Source organism: Bubalus kerabau, chromosome 18 (assembly GCF_029407905.1).
Source record: "Bubalus kerabau isolate K-KA32 ecotype Philippines breed swamp buffalo chromosome 18, PCC_UOA_SB_1v2, whole genome shotgun sequence".
In the NCBI taxonomy this organism is placed as follows: Eukaryota; Metazoa; Chordata; class Mammalia; order Artiodactyla; family Bovidae; genus Bubalus; species Bubalus kerabau.
The window spans coordinates 308900-329217 of record NC_073641.1 but is presented as its reverse complement, the minus strand read 5'-3'; the positions used below and the strand labels follow the sequence as shown (position 1 = coordinate 329217).

Here is a 20318-nt window from a genome sequence, read left to right as displayed (position 1 = left end):
CATTTCCAAACGGTCATCTTGCTCCACGTCACTAATGATTGGAGAGACTCAACTCCAAACGCCAAGGAGGGACCACTTCGCCCGAGTCCGATTGGGCCTCATTGCAATGTCTGTCCATAGCAGATGCTGGAGAAGCTGTGGAGCAAAGGGAACTCTCCTCCACGCTGAGTAGGAATGGGAGTTGGTACAGCCGGGATGGAAAAGAGTATGGAGGTTCGCGAAGGAACTAAAAGTAGAAGTAGCCTATGGTTCAGCAGTCCCACTCCCAGGCATAGATCCACCCCCAGTCCAAGCCAACAAGCTAGATGCCCCGTTTGGGCACATCGATCTGTGCGCGCGCTCGCATGCGCATGCGCGATCGCCTGCGAGGCTGGGGGTGGGGCGGGGGCTGGGGCTCTGGCTGGAGTCGGTGCAAGCCCCGGGATTGCCTGAGGCAAGCCAAAGGAGCCCCAGAGGGAGACGGGACGGCCGGTCGTCTGGTTTCCTGAAAGCCGAATGCGAAGGCGGAGGGGCTCGCGGGCCGCGGGGAGGCAACCCAGGTCTGCAGCGGGAGTCGGGGCCCCGGCCACCCACTCACTCCCCCCGCCCCGGGAGGGGCTGGGGCTGCGGGGGTGGCGGGGGGGCGAGGGGGGTGTGGGTCCAAGAATTGGGACGCGGGGCGGGGGCTAAAGGACCTCTTCTGGTAGGCAAAAAAGCCTCCAGCACCCGGAATTCCCAGGTGGTCTCCCATCCAAGATACTGAACAGGCCCGACCCTGCTTAGCTTCCGAGATCAGACGAGATCGGGCGCCTTCAGGCCGATAGGGCCGGAGACGGGCGCGGCCGCCGCGGGGCGCCCTAAGAGCCTTGCGCTTCGCCTCCCTTTCGCTCTGACCTGCAGGTCGGGCCAACGGGCCGCCCCTCTCCTCGGGGGGCCGTGCTGTACTTGAGCCGCACGACCCGCGACCGCACTCCAGCCTGCTGACGCCGGCCCGGCCCCCGAACACCGCCAACACCAGACCAGCAACCGCCTGGCCGGGCCCGGGGGCCCGATGGGCTTCCAGGACCCCCCAGTGACCGGGAGGGCGTGCGTGCGTGCGCGCGGGGCCTGGGGGGTGGGCTGAGGGGTGCGGAGGTCTCGGCGCCCTCCCACCCCCGGCCACTCCAGACCCGGCCGCGCTGGCTGAGCGGGGGCCTCCCCCTCCCCCCCCATCCCGTTCGCTGCTCAGGGCCGCGCGACCCCGGAGGTGTCGGTCTTCGGGGCCCGCCGCCTCCCGATCCCCGCGGCCCGGGGGCCTCTGAACCTCCTGCGGGCCTAGGCTCAGCGAATCTTGAGCGCCCAACTTGCCCGGCACCTGCCCGCTGCCCAAACCCACCGGGAGCCACGGAGGCGCGGTCGACCGGAGCGCCTCAGCCCCGCCCCTTTGCCCTACCGAGGCGCCCCCCTTGTCCCCACGCCGCCCGCCAAGCACCCGACCTTCCTGAGAGAGCAGACGAACCACAGGCAGGCACACAGACAGACAGACAGACAGACAGACACACACACACACGAGTGTGGTCTTTGGAAATACTTCTGTTCGTAGTGGCTGGGTTGAGCCCAACTCTTATAGGACCCATGGAGTGCGGCCCATCAGGCTCCTCTGTCCGTGGCATTTCCCAGGCGAGAATACTGGAGTGGGTTGCCATTACCTTCTCCAGGGCATCTTCCCGACCCAGGGGTCAAACCCGAGTCTCCTGCGGGCGGATGCCTTGCCATCTGAACCAGCACATTGCGAATTCCCTAGGCAAAATACAAAGAAAAGAGCTCGTGTGCTACTAAGTGGAAAGATGATTGAAGAAACAGAAGGTGTCCTTTGTTGGTATCTTGGAATCTTTCTTTAGTTTTCGTTGATTTTTACTCTTAAGGCTACTTGAACAAGGCAAGAGAGAAACCCCAGAACTGAAAAGCAATTGACTTTTTTGAAAGAAACCTGTGCAGGTTAAGCACTCTTCGTTTTTGAGAGATGGTGAAATGCAAAATCTTGATTCAACACATATGACTTTGGTGAACTTTATTTCAAATCTCCATGATGAACCCCTAAGGCGTCCAGGAAGAAAGGAGTAGAGCGGGAGACAAAAAGAGCAACCTTTCCCCTTGGCGCCATCCCAACCAGCTGCTTAGTTCCTTCATCTCATGGACTACCATCTGGGCTTATCTGGTTTGTCTGATTCTTGTTTCGGGGCCCGTTTCTAGTCACAAGGCTGTCAACAGTGGGGGGTGGGGTGGGGGGTGGGGGAAGCCCTTCTTTCCATTCCACATGAGACCCAGTGGACAATCCAGGCCCTGGCCACTGCATAGAGCATGCAGCAACAATATCAACGGTGATGCTGGTTAACAACGCATATTCCTGGAATCCACTCCGTTGGCTACTGAGTGTGTGCGGTGGTGGTCTGGAACCTATACCTGGAAGCTTTCTTGATGATTGCAAATGACACCAAAGTCCGAGGACGATGGAAGATCTTCACGTTTCTGCAAGAGCCACACACCTCCAGAAGGAACCGCAAGACTTGCCTGACATGGTCAAGGTCTAAGTATTGGACTACACGTCGGAAGGTCTCCACCTTTGCTATGGAAGTCAAACGATCTTTCTTGGAAATGAAAATGGATCACACTGAACGTTCACATTCTTCTAGAGCATTTGAAAAGCCCTAAACTGTAGAAATCTGCTGTACGAGTTCCTTGAAAGCAAGAACCCATACTGATGGATATGTCTTAATGCCTTAGATTGTGCCTTGAATATAGCGTACACATGAACCCAGGAAAGGAAAGAATGGAATCGCCAAATACACAAAGAGATCAAAAGTGCCGAGCCAAGTGACACCTTGAGGCTTCCAAGAACTTTTCTGTCTTTCACACACTAAGTAAATCCTGAGCACCTACGATGAGCTGGGAGGCATGTAATAAGTTTCTGGAACTAGAAGGCGGAGAGAAGCAGACACAGAGTTCCTGCTTTCACTGAGACGAATCTAATGATACATCACAGGCAGATCCTTGGAGAACTTGTCGAGGGGCCTCTACCCTCACCAAAACCTGGGTGTCAGGGAAGGCTTTTCAGAGTAACCATTGCGTTGAGGTCCATAGGTGGAACCTACGTAAACCAGGGTTGAGATGCAGGAAGAATTTCAGGCAGGGAAAACAGCATCCTGGAAGTCTAGGTGACCAGGGAAACTTAGGACGTTCAAGAAATGAAAATGCCCTATGGGATGGAAGCCAAAGAGTGCAGAGGGCATTCCAGGGAAAAGACATCCGAGGAGAACGTGAGGAGCAGGCATGAAGGGAATTGGTCGTATCTTCAATATGATTGGAAAATACAAGAGCCGTTGGAGCAGGATGGTGAGAGAATTGCATCTGCATTTCCAAACGGTCATCTTGCTCCACGTCACTAATGATTGGAGAGACTCAACTCCAAACGCCAAGGAGGGACCACTTCGCCCGAGTCCGATTGGGCCTCATTGCAATGTCTGTCCATAGCAGATGCTGGAGAAGCTGTGGAGCAAAGGGAACTCTCCTCCACGCTGAGTAGGAATGGGAGTTGGTACAGCCGGGATGGAAAAGAGTATGGAGGTTCGCGAAGGAACTAAAAGTAGAAGTAGCCTATGGTTCAGCAGTCCCACTCCCAGGCATAGATCCACCCCCAGTCCAAGCCAACAAGCCAGATGCCCCGTTTGGGCACATCGATCTGTGCGCGCGCTCGCATGCGCATGCGCGATCGCCTGCGAGGCTGGGGGTGGGGCGGGGGCTGGGGCTCTGGCTGGAGTCGGTGCAAGCCCCGGGATTGCCTGAGGCAAGCCAAAGGAGCCCCAGAGGGAGACGGGACGGCCGGTCGTCTGGTTTCCTGAAAGCCGAATGCGAAGGCAGAGGGGCTCGCGGGCCGCGGGGAGGCAACCCAGGTCTGCAGCGGGAGTCGGGGCCCCGGCCACCCACTCACTCCCCCCGCCCCGGGAGGGGCTGGGGCTGCGGGGGTGGCGGGGGGGCGAGGGGGGTGTGGGTCCAAGAATTGGGACGCGGGGCGGGGGCTAAAGGACCTCTTCTGGTAGGCAAAAAAGCCTCCAGCACCCGGAATTCCCAGGTGGTCTCCCATCCAAGATACTGAACAGGCCCGACCCTGCTTAGCTTCCGAGATCAGACGAGATCGGGCGCCTTCAGGCCGATAGGGCCGGAGACGGGCGCGGCCGCCGCGGGGCGCCCTAAGAGCCTTGCGCTTCGCCTCCCTTTCGCTCTGACCTGCAGGTCGGGCCAACGGGCCGCCCCTCTCCTCGGGGGGCCGTGCTGTACTTGAGCCGCACGACCCGCGACCGCACTCCAGCCTGCTGACGCCGGCCCGGCCCCCGAACACCGCCAACACCAGACCAGCAACCGCCTGGCCGGGCCCGGGGGCCCGATGGGCTTCCAGGACCCCCCAGTGACCGGGAGGGCGTGCGTGCGTGCGCGCGGGGCCTGGGGGGTGGGCTGAGGGGTGCGGAGGTCTCGGCGCCCTCCCACCCCCGGCCACTCCAGACCCGGCCGCGCTGGCTGAGCGGGGCCTCCCCCCCCCCCCATCCCGTTCGCCGCTCAGGGCCGCGCGACCCCGGAGGTGTCGGTCTTCGGGGCCCGCCGCCTCCCGATCCCCGCGGCCCGGGGGCCTCTGAACCTCCTGCGGGCCTAGGCGCAGCGAATCTTGAGCGCCCAACTTGCCCGGCACCTGCCCGCTGCCCAAACCCACCGGGAGCCACGGAGGCGCGGTCGACCGGAGCGCCTCAGCCCCGCCCCTTTGCCCTACCGAGGCCCCCCGCCCCCCTTGTCCCCACGCCGCCCGCCAAGCACCCGACCTTCCTGAGAGAGCAGACGAACCACAGGCAGGCACACAGACAGACACACACACTCGCACGCACCCACGCCATGGGAGACAACTGGCCTGCGCGAGCTCCTCAGCCAGAGCCATAGCACCTGGGAGAGGCCGGGGCCAGACCAAAGGCCCGGTGGACGGCTGTCGGGAGAGACAGAGGCAGAAATCCATGAAGCTTCCGAGACAGACTCCAAGACGGCGAGAGGGAGATACAGACACACACACACACACACACACACACACACACTTGAGTGTGGTCTTTGGAAATACTTCTGTTCGTAGTTGCTGGGTTGAGCCCAACTTTTATAGGACCCATGGAGTGCGGCCCATCAGGCTCCTCTGTCCGTGGCATTTCCCAGGCGAGAATACTGGAGTGGGTTGCCATTTCCTTCTCCAGGGGATCTTCCCGACCCAGGGATCAAACCCGAGTCTCCTGCGGGCGGATGCCTTGCCATCTGAACCAGCACATTGCGAATTCCCTAGGCAAAGCAAAATACAAAGAAAAGAGCTCGTGTGCTACTAAGTGGAAAGATGATTGAAGAAACAGAAGGTGTCCTTTGTTGGTATCTTGGAATCTTTCTTTAGTTTTCGTTGATTTTTACTCTTAAGGCTACTTGAACAAGGCAAGAGAGAAACCCCAGAATTGAAAAGCAATTGGCTTTTTTGAAAGAAACCTGTGCAGGTTAAGCACTCTTCGTTTTTGAGAGATGGTGAAATGCAAAATCTTGATTCAACACATATGACTTTGGTGAACTTTATTTCAAATCTCCACGATGAACCCCTAAGGCGTCCAGGAAGAAAGGAGTAGAGCGGGAGACAAAAAGAGCAACCTTTCCCCCTGGCGCCATCCCAACCAGCTGCTTAGTTCCTTCATCTCATGGACTACCATCTGGGCTTATCTGGTTTGTCTGATTCTTGTTTCGGGGCCCGTTTCTAGTCACAAGGCTGTCAAGAGTGGGGTGGATGTTTGGGAGGGGGAGGAAGCCCTTCTTTCCATTCCACGTGAGACCCAGTGGACAATCCAGGCCCTGGCTACTGCATTGAGTGTGCAGCAGAAATATCAACGGTGATGCTGGTTAACAACGCATATTCCTGGAATCCACTCCTTTGGCTACTGACTGTGTGTGGTGGTGGTCTGGAACCTATATCTGGAAGCTTTCTTTATGATTGCAAATGACACCAAAGTCCGAGGACGATGGAAGATCTTCACGTTTCTGCAAGAGCCACACACCTCCAGAAGGAACCACAAGACTTGCTTGAAATGGTCAAGGTATAAGTATTGGACTAAACGTTGGAAGGTCTCCACCTTTGCTATGGAAATCAAAATATCTTTCTTTGAAGTGAAAATGGATCATACTCAACGTTCACGTTCTTGTAGAGCTTTTGAGAAGCCCTAAATTGTAGAAATCTGCTGTACGAGTTCCTTGAAAGCAAGAACCTATATTTATGGATATGTCTTAGTGCCTTAGATTGTGCCTTGATTATAGTGTACACATCAACCCAGGAAATAAAGAATTGAATCGCCAAATATACGAAGAGATCAAAAGTGCCGAGCCAAGTGACACCTTGAGGCTTCCAAGAACTTTTCTGTCTTTCACACACTAAGTAAATCCTGAGCACCTACGATGAGCTGGGAGGCATGTAATAAGTTTCTGGAACTAGAAGGCGGAGAGAAGCAGACACAGAGTTCCTGCTTTCACTGAGACGAATCTAATGATACATCACAGGCAGATCCTTGGAGAACTTGTCGAGGGGCCTCTACCCTCACCAAAACCTGGGTGTTAGGGAAGGCTTTTCAGAGTATCCATTGCGTTGAGGTCCATAGGTGGAACCTACGTAAACCAGGGTTGAGATGCAGGAAGAATTTCAGGCAGGGAAAACAGCATCCTGGAAGTCTACGTGACCAGGGAAACTTAGGACGTTGAAGAAATGAAAATGCCCTATGGGATGGAAGCCAAAGAGTGCAGAGGGCATTCCAGGGAAAAGACATCAGAGACTAACGTGGGGAACAAGCATGAAGAGATGTGATCATATATTCAATATGATGGGAAAATACAAGAGCAGTTGGGGCAGGGAGATGATAGAATTTCTCTGCATTTCCTAAATGTCGTCTTGCTCCATAACACTAATGTTTGGAGCGACTCAACTCCAAGTTACAAGGAGGGACCGCTTCCACGAGTTCGAATAGTCCTCATTGCAAAGTCTGTCAATAACGAATGCTAGAGAAGATGTGGACCAAAGGGAACTCCACTCCACAAGCAGATTGTGTGGGTGAATTCTCTAAGAAATTAAGGGAAAGAGTGCTACATCTTGTTTATTGTATTGTGTTTAGGGGGAACTATTTTGGAATTAGAGGAGCCCATTCCTCAGTATATGATTTCCAAACTAGGCAAGTATAATTACAGTCTGATAAGATGTAACTCAAATAACTTCTGAATGTTAATTGATTTTGAAAGAGGAAATAATCTTGCAAGAGAAATATAGACAAACAGGAAAAGCATAGTTGTCAATATATTAACCTAGAGATGCTACAAATATTGTTTAAGAAATATGAAAGTTTCATGGAGTATTTCTCATGAAGGAATTATTTCCTCTTAAAAGTCAAAAGGGCTTCCCTGGTGGCTCAGAGGTTAAAGCATCTGCCTGCAATGCAGAAGACCTGGGTTTGATCCCTGAGTCAGAAAGATCCCCTGGAGAAGGAAATGGCAACCCACTCCAGTATTCTTGCCTGGAGAATCCCATGGATGGAGGAGCCTGGTGGGCTACAGTCCACTGGGTCGCGAAGAGTCAGATACTACTGAGCAACTTAACTAACTTAACAGTCAAAAAGGATCATGAGTCCACTCATAAAAATGATTTGTTCTTCAGTTTTATCATGAATTACCTGACTAAAGGATGATTATGTATTGTATTATTCCTTCAAAATTATAGCACATTGTTCACTTTCCAGATTTTTTTTAATTGATATTTATTTAACATTGACTCTGTGCCAGCACTGCAAAGCCCACCCACACACCCTACACCAATTTTGTGACTTCATTAGAAACCACTTAATCAAGCAAATTCTATAGTTGCCTCTATTTTACATCCTAAATCGGCACATTATATGTCGCCCTACTTAACACTATTAAGATTATCTCTTTTTTAAAAATTCTTGATAAATATAATTCCTGGCTTCCTCACAAAATAATTTAAATTATATAAAAACTGGAACTTTGTCTAATTTATCACTGTATTCTTAGCTCTTCGAGGAATATTAGTACTAGATATTCAAAAGACTCGTATTAAATGAAAATGATTTCAGTGGGTCTCAAAAGAACTTGTCTTTAAAAGGCATTGGTGCGGGGAGCTGCCCGTCAGAACGGGGTCCTTTGTCCGAAGGACACAGCTCTGGGAGCTGCCTCAGTCCTTGAGGGTTTGCTTGCAAACATAGCTCTCTGTCCCGCCACCCCAGAGATTAGGCGCTTATTTACTGCAGGCACCTGGAGTTCTGTGCAAACTTCTCACGCACAGAGAAATATTATCTGGTGTAAGAAATAATAACAGGGTGCCATTCCCATGCTCTCAAGATTTCTTGTGACTGTTTGTAAGATGTGTAGGTCAAACAAAGAAAATGTTAACTGTCTTGTCTTTCTCACGCTCTTCTGTATAAATGTGAGATGCTGAATAAAGTTGGTGTCAGACTGCGTCCCTTCGTGGAGACGTGTCTGAACCTCTCGACCGCATCTTTGTTGGAGATTTCTCTTGCTTTCGTTTCTTTTCTCAGCCCCGCCGTGCACGTTCTCGGGACCTGATCGACTTTGCCGTCTAGCACCGGCACATTGGTGCCATTTAAAGTAGATATTAGGTTTCCATTTTCTCATCAATGATTCGTTTCATTGGTTTTGTCATTTCAGATAACTTTCTTGAACATCAGATCATGGAAGATAGAAATAATGTTACTGAATTTATCCTCTTAGAACTTTCTATGGACAAGAAAGTCCAGATCCTCTGCTTTTTATTTTTCTTATTCTGTTACCTGGCTATTTGGTTGGGGAATTTGATCATTGTGATTTCTATTACATGCAGTCAGCTAATCACCCAGCCCATGTACTTCTTCCTTAACTGCCTTGCACTCTCAGATCTCTTCTACACCTCCACTGTGACACCCAAACTCATGACTGACTTACTGATGGAAAAAAGGCCATTTCCTATAAAAACTGCATGACACAGCTTTTCACCACCTACTTCTTTGGGGAGGGGGGAATGAGGTCTTCACCCTCACAGGGATGGCCTGTGACTGCTATGTGGTCAACAGCAAACCTCTCCACGACGCCATCACCATGAACAGGCAAAAACGTCACTCAATTCTCATAGCGTCGTGTGCAGGGGGACTTCTTCATTCTCTTGGTCTCTTTCTTCTTGCGATTGTTTTACCTTTCTGTGGCCCCAGTGAAATAGACCACTATTTCTGTGATGCATATCTTTTGTTGAAACTAGCCTGCACTGATACACACAAAATTGGCTTTTTTGTCATTGCCAATTCTGGCTTGATGGGACTGGTGCTCTTTGTGGTTTTGATGGCCTCCTACATTTTGATTCTGTATAATGTGTGCACATATTCTGCAGAAAGCCACCATAAAGCACTTTCCACCTGTAGTTCCCACATCACAGTCCGTGATCCTCTTTTTCACACCTGTCATCTTTGTTTACATTAGACCTGCCACAACATTACCAGAGGATAAAGTGTTTACGCTCTTCTACACAATTATTGTCCCCATGCTCAACCCGCTTATCTACACACTTAGAAACATGGAGATGAAAAATTCCATAAGAAGAGTTTGGTGCAATAAAAGGTTCTGGGAAAGGAGCTTAATGATCTGAAGGTCATTCATCTCTGACGCCAGTGACTGTCTTCTCATCACTCCCTCTGTTGCTGAGTCTCTCCTGCTAATGGGAACATCAGGCAGAATGTGTAAAAGCCAAGCCTCCAACAACAGCTTGCCTTCAGTGGTTCCTTCTTTATTTTCCTCTCAATGCGTTTTCCTTGATTTCACTTTTCACTAATAATCCCCTTTGTTTAAAAAAAAAGAAAAGGAAACTTTTTACAGAGTAAAAACACACTGAAAAATCTGGAGGGAGAGTGATCCTGCCTGTATTGAAGGCTAAACCTGGGGGAGACTTCGCTCTCAAAATACTTGGCCTCAAGGTATAAAAGGTAATAATATGTTACAAGGTAAAAGACAGTTAAAGAATCCACCTGCTAATGCAGGAGACACATGTTCAATCCTTGGGCCAGGAAGATCCTCTGGAGAAGGAAATGGCTACCCACTCCAGTGTTTTTGCCTGGGAAATCCCATGGAGAGAGGAATCTGGTGGGCTACAGCCCATGGGGATGCAAAACAGCTGGACATGATTCAGCGACTAAACAAAAACAAAAAGGCAGTTATAGGAAAATAAGAACAATCACATACTGCAAACTCCTTTCAGAACTATATACCTAGCCTCGTATCCTACAACTCTAGATTTCTTTTAATCAAGTACCTAGAGATTTTTTTGTGTGTATTTGTGAACTGCTATTATTTTACTTAAGTGAAAAGAATATATAGATCTAAATACAACATAGTGTAAAGTCCAGCCTTATAGTCGACATGGCAAGTCTTACAGTCTGAAAAGCAAGTCACTGTGTGATCTGTTTGTGAAGTAACATTGTAAGTATTGGGGGAAATATATGTGTATATATATATATATATATATATATATATATATATATACAAACTCATGCTATTTGAACTGGGTTTGATATTAAGTATACATGATCAAGGAATAAATAAACTACAACTGACTTTGCTACAAAAAAGAAGAAAATATAAATCCTTTAGTTCCTCAAAACAGATGATTTATCTCAAAGTAAAAGACTTTCACTTACTATCTAAATTCAAGTGTAGAATAATCCTAAAATAATATTTGACAAAATATAGATCAGACTCAGTGATGGGAATATATATATATATATATATATATATATATATATATATATTCTGCTGCTGTGCTTAGGTGTTTCTGACTCTGTGGCCACATGGACTGTAGCCCACCAGGCTTCTCTGTCCATGGGGATTCTCCAGGCACAAATATCGGAGTGGGTTGCCATGTTCTCCTCCAGGGGATCTTCCCAAGCCAGGGACTGAACCCAGGTCTCCCACATTGCAGGCAGACTCTTTACCAACTGAGCCATCAGGGAAGCCCAAGTATACTGGAGTGGGTAGCCTATCTCTTTCCCAGGGGATTTTCCCGACCCAGGAATCAACCAGGGGTCTCCTGCATTGCAGGTGGATTCTTTACCAGTTGAGCTACCAGGGAAGTCTAATGTGTATACATCCATACCTATAGGATTTTCATGATTTTCTAGGGCAAAGTATACATTTTGTTTGAAATACATTTTTAAGATTGCTGCATTTTCTTATGAAAATGTGCATAGTTTTGGATATAAAATGTAACTATTAATAGTATAGATTTGTATTCTATATAATGAGTTAAACTATATTTAATACTATAGATTTATTTTAGGTAATAGGATATTTTCTAATGTTTCTCTCTCAAATAATGTAATATTTTGTAGAATTAATAGGACAGATGATGGATTTTAAAGAATCATATTATTACTATGTCATAAAAATGTTGTTAACTGTTCTCCACACAAAGATAGGCCATATTAATATTTGGCTATATTATGTGTGTGTCTCCTTCAGAATTTTCCACAGTTTATTGTGACCCACACAGTCAAAGGCTATGGCATAGTCAATAAAGCAGAAATAGATGTTTTTCTGGAACTCTCTTGCTTTTTCGATGATCCAGCAGGTGTTGGCAATTTGATCTCTGGTTCCTCTGCCTTTTCTAAAACCAGCTTGAACATCTGGAAGTTCATGGCGCATGTATTGCTGAAGCCTGGCTTGGAGAATTTTGAGCATTACTTTACGAGCAACAAAGATCTGTCTAGTCAAAGCTATAGTTTTTCCAGCAGTCATGTATGGATGTGAGAGTTGGACTATAAAGAAAGCTGAGGGCCGAAGGATTGATGCTTTTGAACTGTGGTGTTGGAGAAGACTCTTGAGAGTCCCTTGGACTGCAAGGAGATCCAACCAGTCCATCCTAAAGGAGATCAGTCCTGGGTGTCCATTGGAAGGACTGATGTTGAAGCTAAAACTCCAACACTTTGGCCACCTGATGAGAAGAGCTGACGCATTTGAAAAGACCCTGATGCTTGGAAAGGTTGAGGGGAGGAGGAGAAGGGGACAACAGAGGATGAGATGGCTGGATGGCATCACGGACTCAACGGACATGGGTTTGGGTGGACTCTGGGAGTTGGTGACGGGACGGGGAGGCCTGGTGTGCTGCAGTACATGGGGTCTCAAAGAGTCAGACACGACTGAGGGCCTGAACTGAACTGAATATGTATGTGTCTTATTTTTGTACTTGCAAGATACTTTGCAAATATTATTTTGCATATTTTGCTGAATATTTAAATGTCAAAAAAGAATGGTGTTTCAGAATTGTAAATAATAATCTTAAGGAGGCAGAAGTTATCAAAGTAACTGAATGAATATGTTGTAAATAATGTAAATCAACCAAATCTTACTTAATTTCCCAATTGAATTATCTCCTCAAGTGGATCAGTTGTTTGGAGTTACATTTTCATAAAGATCATCCATTCGTCTTCCCAGATAGTTGCGAATATCTGGTAATAACTGATATTTTTCAATATCCCCATCTCTGTGTTTGCTTATAGTGTTTAACAGCCTTCCATAGAGACCTCAGCTCTGCCTTCATGTGTAAATTAAGCAGAAACCATAATCCATGACCTTCAGCCATGAACTACAGAGTTTAATACCAGATATTTTGGGTGAGGAATTTTTAAAAAAGATGCTTACAATATATGCCATTCTTATCTCTCCTGTTAATAAATACAAGTACCAGGAAATAAAGAGGCCAGAATATATTGCTTCATTTCACAGAGACATCATTCATACAAATCTCTCTCTCTCGGAATGAGGCTTAAAATAAGACATTATTCTGCCTGCCTCATTCAGTCTGGATTCATGAGCAGTTCAGGTTGTGGGGTGGTGGTTGCTTTTCGCTAGTAAATCACACTGTATGAGAAAACTCATATATTGAGTTTAATTCCTATTATGTGGGGATTTCTTATGTTATGTCAGTTCAGTTCAGTTCAGTCGCTCAGTCGTGTCCGACTCTTCGTGACCCCATGAATCGCAGCACGCCAGGCCTCCCTCTCCATCACCAACTCCTGGACTTCACTCAGACTCACGTCCATCGAGTCAGTGATGCCATCCAGCCATCTCATCCTCTGTCGTCCCCTTCTCCTCTTGCCCCCAATCCCTCCCAGCATCAGGGTCTTTTCCAAAGAGTCAACTCTTTGCATGAGGTGGCCAAAGTACTGGAGTTTCAGCTTCAGCATCATTCCTTCCAAAGAAATCCCAGGGCTGATCTCCTTCAGAATGGACTGGTTGCATCTCCTTGCAGTCCAAGGGACTCTCAGGAGTCTTCTCCAACACCACAGTTCAAAAGCATCAGTTCTTCGGTGCTCAGCCTTCTTCATGGTCCAACTCTCACATCCATACATGACTACAGGAAAAACCATAGCCTTGACTAGACGGACCTTTGTTGGCAAAGTAATGTCTCTGCTTTTGAATATGCTATCTAGGTTGTTCATAACTTTTCTTCCAAGGAGTAAGCGTCTTTTAATTTCATGGCCGCAGTCACCATCTGCAGTGATTTTGGAGCCCCCCAAAATAAAGTCTGATACTGTTTCCACTATTTCCCCATCTAGTTCCCATGAAGCGATGGGACCAGATGCCGTGATCTTCGTTTTCTGCGTGTCGAGCTTTAAGCCAAGTTTTTCACTCTCCACTTTCACTTTCATCAAGAGGCTTTTGAGTTCCTCTTCACTTTCTGCCATAAGGGTGGTGTCATCTGCATATCTGAGGTTATTGATATTATCCCGGCAATCTTGATTCCAGCTTGTGTTTCTTCCAGTCCAGCGTTTCTCATGATGTATTCTGCATAGAAATTAAATAAGCAGGGTGACAATATACAGCCTTGACGTACTCCTTTTCCTATTTGGACCCAGTCTGTTTTCCCATGTCCAGTTCTAACTGTTGCTTCCTGACCTGCATACAGATTTCTCAAGAGGCAGGTCAGGTGTTCTGGTATTCCCATCTCTTTCAGAATTTTATACAGTTTATTGTGATCCATGCAGTCAAAGGCTTTGGCATCGTCAATAAAGCAGAAATAGATGTTTTTCTGGAACTCTCTTGCTTTTTCCATGATCCAGCAGATGTTGGCAATTTGATCTCTGGTTCCTCTGCCTTTTCTAAAACCAGCTTGAACATCTGGAAGTTCACGGTTCGTGTATCGCTGAAGCCTGGCTTGGAGAATTTTGAGCATTACTTTACTAGCATGTGAGATGAGTGCAATTGTGCGGTAGTCTGAGCATTCTTTGGCATTGCTTTCTTTGGGATTGGAATGAAAACTGACCTTTTCCAGTCCTGTGGCCACTGCTGAGTTTTCCAAATTTGCTGGCATATTGAGTGCAGCACTTTCACAGCATCATCTTTCAGGATTTGAAACAGCTCCTCTGGAATTCCATCACCTCCACTAGCTTTGTTCGTAGTGATGCTTTCTAAGGCCCACTTGACTTCACATTCCAGCATGTCTGGCTCTAGGTCAGTGATCACACCGTCGTGATTATCTGGGTCGTGAAGATCTTTTCTGCACAGTTCTTCTGTGTATTCTTGCCCCCTCTTCTTAATATCTGCTGCTTCTGTTAGGTCCATACCATTTCTGTCCTTTATCGAGCCCATCTTTGCATGAAATGTCCCCTTGGTATCTCTAATTTTCTTGAAGAGATCTCTAGTCTTTCCCATTCTGTTGTTTTCCTCTATTTCTTTGCATTGATCGCTGAGGAAGGCTTGCTTACCTCTCCTTGCTGTTCTTTGGAACTCTGCATTCAGAGGCTTATATCTTTCCTTATCTCCTTTGCTTTTCACTTCTCTTCTTTTTCCAGCTAAGTCATACAGTGACTCACTTAGTGGCTCAGTCACACACTTGATAATGTAAGGAACAACACTTCTTGAAACAGGCAATATAGAAAACGATAGCAGTAATAGTAGAATCATAAGTAAGAAGTTAGGTCAAGAACTTCTAGTAGGTGTAGCCCAGTGACATCTCCATGTCATCTGACTTAGTTTGCTAAATGACTATAGCTTGCTGTTGATATCGTGGTTGTAGATCCTGAGCATCTGATCTTGATTCAAAGACTGGTTATTGAGATAAGCTTTAGAAACAAACTCAGAATGTCCTTTTTAACAACTTAATTAAACCTCTTAGCAATGTAACATAACCACAAGGAACTATCTCAGGAGTGCGTCTTAGTAAATACAGACCTTAACTTAAAAAACTGGAACTTAATATTCAGTGAAACATAATAGATGCCATAGGCCTGACATCAGTTAGGTGGATTTTTCTTTTAGAGCTCCCCAGTATACGTTGAGATTTCTGTATATGTCGGGAGACAGTCTTTTTATTTACCTGATAAGGCTGTTCAGAACCCAAGTGTCTCCAGCTTCTGGAGGGATGAGGCAGAGAGAAAAAAGGTATAATTTTACCCGTAGGAGTAAATCACTAGATTGTTTTAAATGATCAGTAACTCGAGGAGAAGTGCTTCTTTATATCTGAAAACACAGAGTAAAAATCAACAATATGTCAGACAAAAAGTCGTGAAAATTGCGGTCATATTTAGCAGTCTACTCCATCCCATGCAATTGATCCCTTTGTTCTGCTGTCCTTGCCCAATGGCCAAGGACATCAGTGAAAGCAGTAGTCTCGAAGAAACTCATGAAGCTTTTGTGAATGTCTGTATGACCTGTCCAGCAAAGTGGGTGCCCTGATCACTGGAGATTGTGGAAAGCACCTTTTAACCATTTTTTCTATTCTGAGATATTAATTCTGAAGCCAGGAAAGGCATTATCAAATAAAAATGAGGTTTGTCAGGGAGCCAGGAAAAGCCAAGTGGCCACGTTGGACCTCTCATAGCCCCAACCCTTTGGTTTATGGCCATTTTTAATCCATTTTAAATTCCCTGAAGAGGCGTTAACTTTTGTAGAAGCAGAATGAGCTGTGTTCATATGTGCTGTAGTCTGTTATCAAAAGCCACATTCCAAGAAAACTTTGTTCTTTTAATCAGTGAGAGAAAACCAAATTCCAGTTTGGTAACAGCTTATATTCACTGGGAAACAATAGTTATTCACTTAGTCATAGTCACAATAAGACTTCAAAGGCAGTTTAATGTCTTAACAAACTTGTAGCATGCACAAAACTCTTCTTTCACTTGCAACACACCTTTTTGCACTTTCTGTATTCGTCACTTCATTTGTCCACTTAGAGGACAGCCACCTGTACGTTTAGACTTACTTTGCTTTTCCTTAATAGAATGTAATTCCATTCCTTATTACTTTTTATTAAAAACACACATCTTACTTTTCTTCAGAAACCATGACTTGTACTTTACATCATCATTCTGTCGATTGGTAAGGATAAATCACCCAAAGTTATATCATTTATAAAAGTATCTGCACAATGTCTCTGTTAATTAGATCAATAAACAAACATCAGTATCATGTATCAATACAATAATGATTATTTCCCAGTTCACACAAGCCTCGAATTCATTTACTTTAATTTCCTTGAATTTAGAATTGTTTGATTTGTAAGCACTTACTTCTCTTTAGGCCAATTAATTAGAGCTCATTGAACCACATAGCCTTTAGCAATTTTTTCCAAGGATGGAGACATACACCGAGACACACACAAATCTGGACAGACAGAAACCTCACAGTTTTCCACCTGAAATTTAAATTGTCTCTTTGTCCCTTTTATTTTCTTGGCTTGAGTTCCAGCTCATGGCTGGAGTCCCGGATCGAGTGGGCTGTGTATCTCAAGGACATGATAAGAGTTAACTCAGGTTTTTCCCCAGGCATGTTTCTGTTTCTCAGGCAGGATCAGAGCTCCCCAAAAGAGTATTTTCACAAGTCAAACTTTTAGTAATTACATGTGCAAAAGGAACCAGTTTTGCAATTTCAAAAAGATTCCATTTTACCTAGTTTTCTCCGGAGTCTAAAGAATACACATGGCCATTCAGGGTTCAAAATGTCATTTCTCCTTCATGTAGTCATAGCTTCATAGCTAAAATTTAAACCAGAGAGTGCTCAAATTGGCTCTGATGACAGGGGTAGACTGATCGAGAAGATGTCCCAGCAGGGATTATCTCTCTGGGCAGGTGAGGTCGTCTCTTAAAGCAAAGAAACCCCATATATAAGGGATTTTTAGGCCTTGAGGATCAAAATTATCCCAGTTTTTCAAGATATTATTCAAGGGGTGGGGGTGGTTCTGGACTGTTAGGCCCCATCTGTAAGAGAGAAAAAAGCAGTGCCCAGTGCCATGGCTTTTTTCTACCAGAGGTGTCTGCCCCTGCTCTAGACGGGGTTGGAGACTGATTTTCCACCTAAGCTTCCTTCCCTGGCCAGAGCTAACCTGTCTCTTACAGGTGAAGGTGTTCTACTCCCACCCCCCTCATTCTACCACCCAGGCATGGTGGAGATGCACCAGGGTTAGACCTGATGGCATCCCAGATGGATGTCCAGGTCCTCACCATTAAAACCTTGGTTTGATTTCCCTTTTATTCCGGCACCACCTGGGGTGGAACAGAGTAGTTTTCCGGATGCTCGCCGAGCCAAGACCACTAGGGGAAGCACCCAACTTCTGTGTACCTGCGCACATTCCTCATAACAGTATAAGTGGCAAGTCATAAAGGGATGAACAGAAAACCCAAGACATCCTCCTGAGAGTGGCCACACGAGTCTATTTAATAACAAAGGAGGCGATGGAGGGCCCGCCTGCGAGGAAAAACTAATCCTTCATATGCATGGAGTGCCAACATCATCCTTTTGATTCCTGTCCCTCAGACTGTACAAAAAGAATACCTAAGGAGTTGAGACAAGAGCCACTGGAGGGCTTCGTCTGCTCTGCTAAGAGCTAGCGCTACTAAGGGAAGAAGCCCAATGCACTTTCAATCTGCCCAAATCTGGGGTGTCCCAATCTGTGTCCTCAGGAATCTCATGCTCACCAGCAATGCCTCAATCCACATAGTCCAGAGGCATAGCCACGACAAGAACTTGCCTGTGTGTCTGTGGGGTCAGGATGGTGATTTCCAGTCTGAGAGATGTCCCTGGAGCTAGAGCTCCAGCTCGCTCCCTAAAGTGCTCCTGTCTGCAGTGTCCTGTAAAACTTGGAATGGGGGCCTTGCTAGAAAAGCACAATAACAGCATGGATTGCAAGTCCCTTGAAAGTCTACAATCCGGCACACGAGGTTAATAACTTTAATTCCCCAAGCAGATATGAAATGGTCAGAGGGACCAGGAAAAGCTGACTGGGGAAAAGAAGTTCAGTCCACATGCTTCTGATTTAGTAAAGTAGCTGCTGCTGCTGCTGCTGCTGCTGCTGCTAAGTTGCTTCAGTCGTGTCCGACTCTGTGAGACCCCAGAGTTGGCAGCCCACCAGGCTCCCCCGCCCCTGGGATCCTCCAGGCAAGAGTACTGTAGTGGATTGCCCTTTCCTTCTCCAATGCAGGAAAGTGAAAAGGGAAAGTGAAGTCACTCAGTCGTGTCCAACTCTTAGCGACCCCATGGACTGCAGCCTACCAGGCTCCTCCGCCCATGGGATTTTTCCAGGCAAGAGTACTGGAGTGGGGTGCCATTGCCTTCTCCGTAGTAAAGTAGAGACCACAGTAAACGAGCAAAAGAATCTCAACTCTGAGTGTTCTTACCTTGTCTTGAAGATCTTGGACAAGCCCCCAAGATGATAACCTAGCAGTCAACGGTGACCGATGCCACTGGATTCATGGTGTCTGAAGAAGAAGATATTACTCTGGGGCCAAAGACAATCTCAGTCACTCAGAGCTTTGTGTATATTTTATTTAAAGTGAAGGTGACAGAAAAAGCTTCTGACACAGACATCAGAAGGGGCTCATTAATTTAAGTGGGGCCATATATACGTCTCAACTAGCCTCTGAGAATAGACAAAAAACATCTCAAGGATGTGAGCGTTTTGCCCAGACCCTTTCCTATAGCATACATCCAAAGCTCAAAAAGAGGAATGTCCTTGAACCTGAGATACTGCTCCCTACAATGCCTACTTGTCTTAGGCCAAAGAATGTGAAAAAGCAAGCAAGCTTGCCTCCTCCTTAAAGGGGCTTTAGGCTTGGATTCTTTATCAACCTGCTGGGACAGGTAAGTATACAGTTAAAATCAGAAAACTCTAATGTTGTAATGGTGGTGAGTAAAGCATTTGTATAACATACCACTGATAACTCATATAAGTATATCACTTATAAATTCAGTATGAAGGTCAAAAGATAAAATATCAAAATAATGATAACTACAAAATGAAATAATGGAACCATGTTTGAAGAATTAGATGACAGTATGATACTAAGTCAACAAACAGAGAGACCCAATGAAGAGCTACAAATTATTTTTTTTAAAGGAAACTAACATAAATTCTGGATTTGAAAACTAAAATAATTGAAATGAAAAATTGATAGGTTCAATAGCACATATGAGATGCTGGCAGAAATAATCCATAAACTTGAAGATGAATTCATAGAAATCAATGTAAAAATAAAGAGAAAAAAATGTTGAGGGAAAATGATCTAAGGCATCCATTCATTACACCATCGAGTATGGAAGGAGAGAGACTCTCAGAAAGCAGGGAGAGAAAGGGGAAGGAGTAAAATTACTTGTAGTCGGAATGGCTGACCGGCAGGTCAGAGCGAAAGGGAGGCGCAGCGCAGGGCTCTTAGGGCGCCGGGCGGCAGCGGCCTCCGTCTAAGGCCGGCCTCCGTCTAAGGCCATAGCACCCTGAACGCGCCCTGTCTCGTCTGATCTCGGAAGCTAAGTAGGGTCGGGCCTGGTTCTTACTTGGATGGGAGACCGCCTGGGAATACCGGGTGCTGTAGGCTCTTTGCCTTCCCTCTCCTTTAGCCCCCGCCCCCACGTCCCAACTCTTGGGCTCCCGGACCCCAACCCCTCCTGGGGGTGGGTGGCCAGGGCACCGACTCCCGCTGCAGACCTGGGGTGCCTCCGCGCGGCCCGCGAGCCCCTCTGCATTTGGCTTCCAGGAAACCAGAGGACCGTCCCGCGGGTCTCCGTCTGGGGCTCCCTTGGCGTGCCTCAGGCAATCCCCGGGGGGCTGCACCAGCTCCAGCCCCAGCCCCAGCCCCAGCCCTACCCCCAGCCCCACCCCCACCCCCACCCCCCCATCCTTGCAGGCGAACGCCCGAGCTCGCGCGCATCTGCGTGCACACACAGATATATGTGCACAGATGGTGCATGTATCTTGTTCAGTTATACTTTTGGTGGATATG

The 20318-nt window shown here is 47.0% G+C and overlaps 3 pseudogenes; 1 reads left to right on the top strand and 2 right to left on the bottom strand.

The window, feature by feature from the left end:
- Positions 1-693: 693 nt before the first annotated feature.
- On the bottom strand, positions 694-813 carry LOC129633405 (uncharacterized; annotated as a pseudogene).
- A 3249-nt stretch (positions 814-4062) lies between these two features.
- LOC129633404 (uncharacterized) lies at positions 4063-4182 on the bottom strand (annotated as a pseudogene).
- Positions 4183-19794: 15612 nt separating this feature from the next.
- LOC129633455 (uncharacterized) lies at positions 19795-19913 on the top strand (annotated as a pseudogene).
- Positions 19914-20318: the final 405 nt, after the last annotated feature.